The sequence below is a fragment of the Lagenorhynchus albirostris genome, chromosome 5, assembly GCF_949774975.1.
Source record: "Lagenorhynchus albirostris chromosome 5, mLagAlb1.1, whole genome shotgun sequence".
NCBI lineage: Eukaryota > Metazoa > Chordata > Mammalia > Artiodactyla > Delphinidae > Lagenorhynchus > Lagenorhynchus albirostris.
In genome coordinates, this window is record NC_083099.1 from 55744096 (window position 1) to 55753598 (window position 9503).

At 39.2% G+C, this 9503-nt stretch overlaps 1 pseudogene; it reads right to left on the reverse strand.

Moving 5' to 3' along the window:
• Positions 1-258: 258 nt before the first annotated feature.
• Positions 259-950, reverse strand: LOC132520222 (acyl-protein thioesterase 2-like; annotated as a pseudogene).
• Positions 951-9503: the final 8553 nt, after the last annotated feature.

The window sequence follows — 9503 nt, forward strand, 5'->3', positions numbered from 1 at the left end:
TTCTTCACTAATTAAGCACCCAAGCCTAAGTTTCTGTGTCTTGTCAATTCCTCACAAATTTATTGTTTCTGTCTAAAAAGTATAAAAGCTGACTGCTTTGGCTACTTCTTAAGTCTCATTTCCATGAGACCTCCATATGTATGAATTAAATTTTTTTTTCTCTTGTTCATCTGTCTTGTGTCAATTTAACTATTAGACCAGCCAAAAGAAGCAAGAAGGGAAGGGGGAAATTCCCACCTTCCTGACACACACATTAACTCATCTTGGTAAGTTGGACTGTACCTTGAACAGGGTCCCAAACTGTACGGGAACCCTGGGGTCCAGGTCCCCATGACACCGAAGGGTGGTCAGGTCCTTGGCACTGCCGTTGGCTGCCTGGGGGAAGGCCCGGTAGGGGCAGAGGCAGCCAACAGCACAAGGCCACAGTGCCAGCCAGAGGGCGGGGGCAGGTGAGGGCTGTGAAGAGGGACAGGGCTCCACCCTGTGAAAAGCCTCCCAGGACGATCCGATTGGCAGGGATCCCATTCTTCATCTCATGCTCAATCAAGGCCTTGATGCTCTCTGCTGCCTTCTTAATGCCAGCCTCGTCCTCTGGGGCATCTGGACTCAGCCCCATCAAGTCAAACCAGGAGGACATCACCATCTCATGTTGAGTGTCGCAGGGGTCTGAGGCGCATGGGGACAGGTGTACTTGACGTAAGGGAGCCGGAGGGTGGAGAGGGCGTCAGCGCAGCTGTGCCCTGTGTCTCCAAGGCCATGTAAAAAAATAACCGCAGCTGTTTCTTGCTCAGCTCCAGACACAGTGGCAGCATCCGAGCAGGGGCACAGACCTGGTGTTACCACACATACACTGCAGGGCTCCACAGCTGGGGCCTCCACTCCTGGGGGTTTCAAGACCTCTCTGGAGATCCTCCTCTTTCTTCCGCCCAGACGCACACTCTTCCCACTCTGCCGCCCTGCCTAAACTGAACAGATTTTTCATCTTCACCTTCAAAGCTGAGCAAACAACCAAGGATTAACAGACAGCTGAAGAAAACTTCTTTTGTGAAAGAAAAATAGCAGGAAAACAAACAAACGAAACCTAGAGGAGCCAGATTATACAAAGAAGAAAATGTTCAAAACCTGCCATTAATATCATAAGAGAAATTTGATTCATAAAACAAGAGCTTCCTGGTTTCAAAATTGCTACAAAACTCCAGAAATCACCACAGTGTAGTAATGATATAGCATAGACAAAATCCATTCATTTTGAGAAAAAGGTCAGGCAATCCCAAATGAAGAATATTCTACAAAATATCTGATCAATAAACCTCAGAACTGCTAAGGTCAAAAAAACAAAGGAAAGTCTGAGAAACTGTCACAGAGCAGAGGAGGCTAAGGACACATGATAGCTAAATGTAATGTGATATCCAGGATGGGACCCTTCTGCTGACAAAGGACATTAGGAAGAAAGTAGTAAATTCTGGATAAATTGTAGAGTGTAGTTTTTAGTAATATACTAATGTTGGCTCCTTAGTTTTGACCAATGTACCATGGTAACATAAGATATTAGCAACAGAGGAAACTCAGTGAGGAGTATACAGGAACTCTCTGTACTGTCTTTGCAGTTTTTTTTTCTGTGGATCTAAAACTATTCTAAAATAAAATGTTTATGGGAAAAAAAATGAATGTCTGACATGATATTCACCTAATGTTGAAAATGGTTATTTCTTGGGGGGCCGGAGGTTGGCATCTTATACATTTTTCTTCCTTTTTCTTTTTTAAAATATTTTTTACTTTCATTTATATTCTTCTCTTTATTGTATAAATTCTTTATAATAATCATGTATTTTTTCAAAACCATAACCTAGTTTTCCTTAAAAACAAAACTCAACTGTTATGATGCCCAGGTTTCTGGCTTGGAATACTAGATGGCTGGTGTTTACCATGGCTAACTAATACTACAAAACTAACCACTGCAAACTCAGTGGCCTACACTGAACATTTATTTTTCTGGGGCTTCATAAATTGGCTCTGATTGTGTAGGCTGAGCTCCAGACAGCAGATTAGGTGCAAGTCAACTCCTTGTGTCTCTCATTCTCCTTGGACCAGTATCTAACCATTAGTTTTGCTCATGGCAACTGGACAAGACCACAGGAGAATGAGAAGAAACACATCATGCTTCTCAAAGCCTTGGCCCCCAAACTGACCACTTTCACTTCACCAACCTCCCACTGGCCTTCACAGGTCACATGGCCAAGCTCAGCGTTGATCAGGCAGGGAAACATATTCTACCCTCTTTAGTAGGGTAGTACCGCAAAGTCACGTGGAAAAGAACATGGATGCATTATAGAAAAGCCATGGAAAATTAAGTGCAGCGACTCAATCTACCTTAGTAGTGTAATTTAATGAGAGGAGAACAGTCATTCCCTACCTATGTTTTTATACAAAACAGGCATCAAACAATTGATTTTGTCCCTTATATGAGATCAAGGGTAGGAACCTGGGTAGTCAGCACCCCTAGAAGAATTAGCCTGCTCCCAGAGCAGGTCCCCCCATCTCTTCCTCTGGGAGTGGTGATGAGCGTTCAGATTCTTCCACCCCCTCCCCTTACAACAGAGCTTTAGGAGCAGCAGAACTAATATTGACACTGCTCCACCACGAAGCTTCCCATCAACAAGGATTTTTAAATTTTTAAGTAACTGTGGCTCTCTCCACATAGGCCCGCATCACTTCTTTCCCTTCCTTTTCCAAACATAACTCTTTTCACTTTACAAAGGTATTTGCCTAGGATTTTCATCTCAAGACAATAACTAAACTCTCTAAATGCTGATTAACCAATCAAACTCAACCTCAGTCACTTCCCAACCATGCCACTCTGGGAACATCAGTGAACATCTCTAAGCCTCTATTTCCCATTCTGTAAAAAGAAGCAGGTAACACATGCCCTTCCTTTCTCAAATGGTTATTTTGAGAATGGATAGATTAATTCACTGGTAAGCACTTTAGAATCTCTAAATTGCTCTACAGCTACCTTATGTTCTTATTTAAAAATTAATTTGAGTCAGTCTACATGTTCTAAGAATTATTACAAAAACTTGATGATCTGATCAAAGGGTTAAAGAGAGGTAGGTTTTTTTTTTCTTCTCTTGTCAAATATAATGAAGTGCAGAATTCGGTCTCATCAATTTCTTTGGCCTTCTTCTGACAGCTAACGCCACTGGCAGACATGCAGTAGGAAAAAGTTTTCAGGCTTTGCCCAAAGGAAGCCTGTGATGTTATTCCTAGGGTAAATTATTCAGCTTCTAGTAAGTTGCTGTGGAAATTAATATACAGCAGCATATTGCTAATAACTTAAATTTAATGTTTTATTGTTTTACATCTAACCTTATGTTTTTATTTATTAATAGGTATTTTGCATTTTAAATAAAGAAATGTCTTTCATTTTCATTATTCATTTAGTGTTAGTTAAACTGAAGGTTAGATGCGACAGGAGTGAAATTTTCTAAGTAATAATAGTGTGGGTAAAACAATCCATTAATATCACTGCATTAACTCCACAATTGGATGTTTGTTACAATCTAGCTATGTGGCTCTGCTATGGATTAGTTTTGTGTACAAAACTGTAGCTTTAATTAAATCAAAGAAGTTGCTAGTTATGCTTTATTTATGGATTTTTATGCCAGAATAAAACAAAAATAAGTTTCAGTACTAATAAAATATAAAAACTACATTTCTTTCATCTGTAATTTATATGTTGGTAACTGTAATAAGAAGGCATTAGTATTTTTCAATGCCTAGATAATGATGAATAGCTACTTGATTTTTTTTTAACTCGAAAACAAAAAAGTAAATAAAACTATTAATGGCAAATGTAACATTGGATGATTTGCATAATATATATCTTGCTAAATAGAACTTGTGCCATTCACATATGAGTGGTGCAGATGGGGGTCGGCCTGTTTGATATTTTTAGGGAAAAAAAGAAAAAAGAAAAAATTGTTCCCCAAGGGTATTAATTCTGTTATTGAACTCTTGAAAATAACAACCTCCATAGCCCAAACAGCAATTAAAGGAATCAGCAGAGATATAAACCAAGGCAGAACAAAAGACCCAAAAGGAGAAGGGTGAGCCCAGTGGGATAAGAGAGAGCTCAGATGAAAGACAGGCTTTTCATGACTCTTGCCACAATTACAATAGGCCACTGACATGAAGCCACAGAATGCAACCACTAAGCAATTACTGAGGTGTATATGTGTACATCTACATTTCCCTTCCAGTTGTCAGCTTCACAAACGTTCTGTCTGCAAGAAAAGAAAAAACACAGAGAGAAAATGTAACTGCAATGTAGGGTAGAAAAATTGAGAACTAAGTTTGGACAGTTAGATTACCAGTGTAAATACGGGCTCTACCAACCTGCTAGCTCTGTGGCCTTCCACAGGTCACACACCTTCTCTGCTTCAGCCTTGCAAGTAAACAAGGGTTTATTACCAGCAGCGTTCTGTGGGTTGTTACAGGATTAAAAGATAGAATACACTGAAGCACTTTTTAGTAAAGGAGCAAAATAAGATCCTAAATATTATTATTTCAGTTTCAGTATTTGACTTATTTGAACATCGTTACCCCTAGACAATTCAAATGTTTTGTGGGCCCATACATATCACTGGTCAAATGTATGTTTTGACAATCTCTGTGTGGTTTGGATTAATATAGGCAGGATTTTATAAGTAAAAATTTTCACTTTGAGATATAGGTAATCTGGTTTCTAAGTTGCTTACATCCCGTGAGTAACTGCCGAATTTTTTATTTTTGGTTCAGTCAGCACAGTCTCTCTAACGTATTAATTTGTTCTTCACTCTGGCCATTTACAACCCAGTATAAATGGCTGTTCTGCACAAGAGCCATAAAGAATAACACGAAATCTTGCACAAAATCTTGCATGTCTGGCCAAACGGCTGGTTTGGCTAAAGTCATCGACATGAGGTAACCCATCTGAGAGAGCATTTAATTGAACGACAAATGTGAAATACAGGAATTAGTATTAGCTCAAAAGAAAAAAATTGCTTCTGCTCTTTTTGGTTTAGATTATCCAGATGATCTCAGTCAATTCTTGGTTTGGCAAGTAGAGCTAGGACAAATAAATACTGAAATATCCTGGAATACTCCTGACATGTTGTATACTGATCCATTACCATGGGCGTTTCCTCAGAAGTCATTGGGATTACTGCCTGGATTGCAAAAATGCAGTTTGATTTATGCTATCCAGTTCATTTAATCCCCACTTGCATGAGTAATTGCACTGTAATTCCCACACGGTTACACACAACCCACCAGCCTGGAGTTTGAAGCAGACAAGTAATTCCATTTAACAGCTGTTAAAATAGGGGAATCCACAGGTAGCTCTCATTCAAATGTTAATTGCTCTCAGTGCTTCACTCATAAACCCACCCTGAAGTCAGGTACTTTAGGCTCTATTGAGAGGAGATATAAAAGTAAGATGAATTACAGACATCCTGACAGAAAAGGAGGATGGATTCAGTCTTGGGTCTGAATGTGCCTTGGCCCTGGAACCAATATCGGCATGGAAATCAAACAGTGAAGGATGTTTGAGAGGCAGTAGTTGTTTCCCAGATGGTAAAGAGTTTGCAAAAAGACTCCTAGGGCCCAGTGGTGAGTCAGTCAGAAAACATTTGCAAATTCAGGTTGTAAAAAGAGGCTGGAAGGAGTCAATTGACAAACTGTCAAACTATAAAACTATACTGAGTCTGTTGACAGTTCTTTTGGAATACACTAAATGACGAGTGGATTTGGAACTAAATAAATGAACGTGGCAATTTTATTGGAGCTGACCATTTTGAATGTTGCATAGACAATCACTTTGTACATGGTTTTTCAGCAAAGTGCCTGGAACACTAGATTATCTTTTACCAGCAACTCTTTAGAGAAATGAGGAGTCTAAGTGGGGGAAAAAAATCAATAGCATGATTTGGAGTGAGTCAGTTTGCCACTTTGGACCTCAGTTTCTTCCTCTGTAAAATGAAATGATTAAACTAAATGGGTCTCTGAGGTCCCACCAAGGTTCAATTCTTGGGTTTCCAGTATTTGACTATCTCTAGGGTCACTAAAAAAACAAAACAAGGGGCTTCCCTGGTGGTGCAGTGGTTGAGAGTCTGCCTGCCGATGCAGGTGACAAAGGTTCGTGCCCCGGTCTGGGCAGATCCCACATGCCGCAGAGCAGCTGAGCCCATGAGCCATGGCCGCTGAGCCTGCGCGTCCGGAGCCTGTTGCTCCGCAACGGGAGAGGCCACAACAGTAAGAGGCCCGAGTACCGCAAAAAACAAAAAAAAACAGGAATAAGTATTCTTATTCAGATACAATAAAAATGCTAAGCTCTAACTGAATAGGCTAGGAAAACAACCATGATTATCTGCAGGTATATTAGGTCTCAGCAAACAAAGGTACAGTTAGAGTCAAACGGGGTGATCCAGGAGGAAAAATGGGGACTTTCTGCGGCTGACTTGCCTCAGAATTCTTAATTCCTTTTGTCTATTCAAACTCAACTGTCCAAATTTTAATTTTTTGGTCATTTAATTACATTTATTAAGTATTAGTAAGTACTATCTGCCAAATACTCTTGAGATGCAAAAATATACACCAAAAACTAATGGCTAATAATTATAGATTTAATTCAGTTTTTCATGTAAATGCACAAGAGTTCACTCACATTTCCACTTTCATGTTATGTTGTAGGCACTTCTAGAGGACAGACAATGCGTATAAACAATTATTTTTATAGTCACTCTATGAACGCCCTTTGTTGATGGGGTGACACTGATGATAAAGAATTTCATCCCAAGAATTTTCCTATCTTTTGGAACTTGAATAGCTGGAGATTTGAGGAATTCAGTTACACTTATGAAAGTCATCTTGAATCTAGAGACAGGTGTGTGTGTGTGTGTGTGTGTGTGTGTGTGTGTGTGTGTGTGTGTGTGTGTGTATTCTTCATCAATTTAAAAAGCTAATTTTCCAGTAATGGCAACTGATTTTGATGTACTGTGTGAGTTTATAAAAATCTTATTTCATTTATAACATTCATGGATTATTGTTATTTTTTATTTTTAATTATTTTTTAAATAATTGCATGCATATGAAAATAGCAAACATATATACATACAGAAAATGTGGGCTTGCCTCCTTCAAAAAAATGTATAGACTTCAGAATATAGATACATAGATAGATAGATAGATATAATATCCATCTCATTGGTTTCTAATTCTTCTAATATTTTTTCTTTCTCAATTTGCTTCCCTTCCATTCATTTGTTCTATTAGCTACTCTTACTTACTGCTCCTCTCTTCACCCATAGTTTTTGTCATCACACTATTCTAAAAGATTTTCTCAATTTCTGCAAGTGCATCCTCTGGTCATTTCTTGGAGCTACACTGCCAAGATAAAATGAGGTGCCCAAATTTGGATAAGAGGTCAATCTTAGAAGCTCTGTCATAAATGACTGCAAGAAGCCAAAGTGCTAACACACATTCCACTGATTCTTGCTCCTGTCTCCTCCATATAACTTTATATTGCTACAAATTACTCCTCACATGCATTAGAGAGTCCCCAGGAGATATTCCACACATGCTCACAAAGCAGTCCAAACTCACTTGATGCCTCTGCTGCTCCACTGGGTCCCATAGTTCTTTCTGGGAACCACCATGCCCTTTCCTCCAATGTGAATCCCCTCGTTAGTACGGCTACTAGTACTAGTATCTTCTGCCACCATCGGTGCTCTGGGACCCAGGAGATGCCAAAGCCACATGGTTTTCTATTACCGCATTTCTCAAAATAGCCAGTCCACAATCTCTCTGTTACCAAGAGTAAGGAGGTCCTGCCAGAATGTAAATGAACACTCTTCTTCCTTTATCAAGAATGTCTTGCTATCATAAAAAGAAAAATGTCAGCTGAAGTAAACAGTGTGCTCACTGACATGGCTGATTTAGGTTCTGATTCAAGCTCCTTATGTCATCATGGACCAATTTATAGACTGGCTCCAGTCCCCAGACCACACTTTGCATATCTCTGCTCTATTATGCAGTGAGGAAGAACAAGGCATCTCCCTACTGTGATCTTCAACACTTTACAGGGTATCTGAGCAGTAATGCTGATGCCCCAGGGCTTGGAGAGTTTCCAGGTGAAAGAGCTCTTTTACATTTATTCAAATGAGAGTCACACTTGAGCCCTGCGAGAGGCAACACAGGACTGGTGTCGAAACTCATACTCTCCTCAGAATCAGCACCCTCCTCCAGTCACTAAGGTCTTTTGCTTAGCAAGCTCCTCATGCCAGATTCTTTCCTCCCTTAACGATGAGTTCTCTTCCAAGAGGCTCCTTGAGCTTCATGTAAATGGGCCTCTTCCAGGTCTATCCCACCAGATCACCAGACATGTCTCATGCAACTTGACACACAAGCTTGTAAGCAGAGTGGAACTCAAGCTTGATTCATTCTCAAGGTCACTATTCATTTGTTCACCATTTGTTGAGCAGTATGTGCTAAGTAGCACATGGGGTACAGAGGCGGTTAGGGCATGGTATTTACCAGAAGGGACCTGGAAAATAAGTTCAGATAAGGTATGTATACAAATGCATACAATATTACATGAATTCCAATAAGTATAATGAGACAAGTATAAAATGTTTATAGAAGACAGATGTGACGTGATAAAAGCAGAAAAATATTTGAGTAAGAAGCTACATTTAAGCTAAGTTTTAAAGCATGTTTATGATTTATGATTAGGGAGAAGGGTTAATGGAGAAGCAGCAGTAAGGCGACTGTGAGACTAAAACTGGATGTTTTCATTTGTGTTATCCTGGACTCACTCCACGCCATGCAAAAGGATGATATCATGCGGTGATATTGTTCACATTCTGATCTTTACTGACTGCATAAAATAATAATAGCAAATGGTACAAAGGTACTGATGTATCCACTACAATTTTTATCATAATCTTAGCTTATACAATATAAACATTAAAGAAGGAAAGAATATGATTTCTGGTGTTTTGTCAGACCAGTGCTTTGAGGATGTGAATAAAAGGACAATGATGAATCTAAATGGTTTGAAAGCTAATTTCATAGCAGCTATATTTGTGCAAGATGGTGATTATTATCTTGGGAGGCCTTATGATTATTTGAAAGCACTTCTCCTTAAGTCAGAGAAAACTTTTATACTATCAGTAATTTCCTTGCATTTTTTCCCTACTGAACTTTAATAGCTTCCTGTGCTCCCAGTTAGATTGATTTGGATCTCATTAGCGCATAGTCTAAAAGCTTTTGTTTATAAAAATGAATAATTTGATGAAGAATGGCAATTAGGAGTTGTTTCTTTCAAAGCAATTTCAGTCAATTTAATGCAAACCACTAGGTGTATTTGATTCCATTTTGAGACTCCTGCTTCCTATTATGTTTCACGTGAACTCAATTTCTCATTGATCCCTGAAAAAAACCAATAACTCACCAAAAACACTACC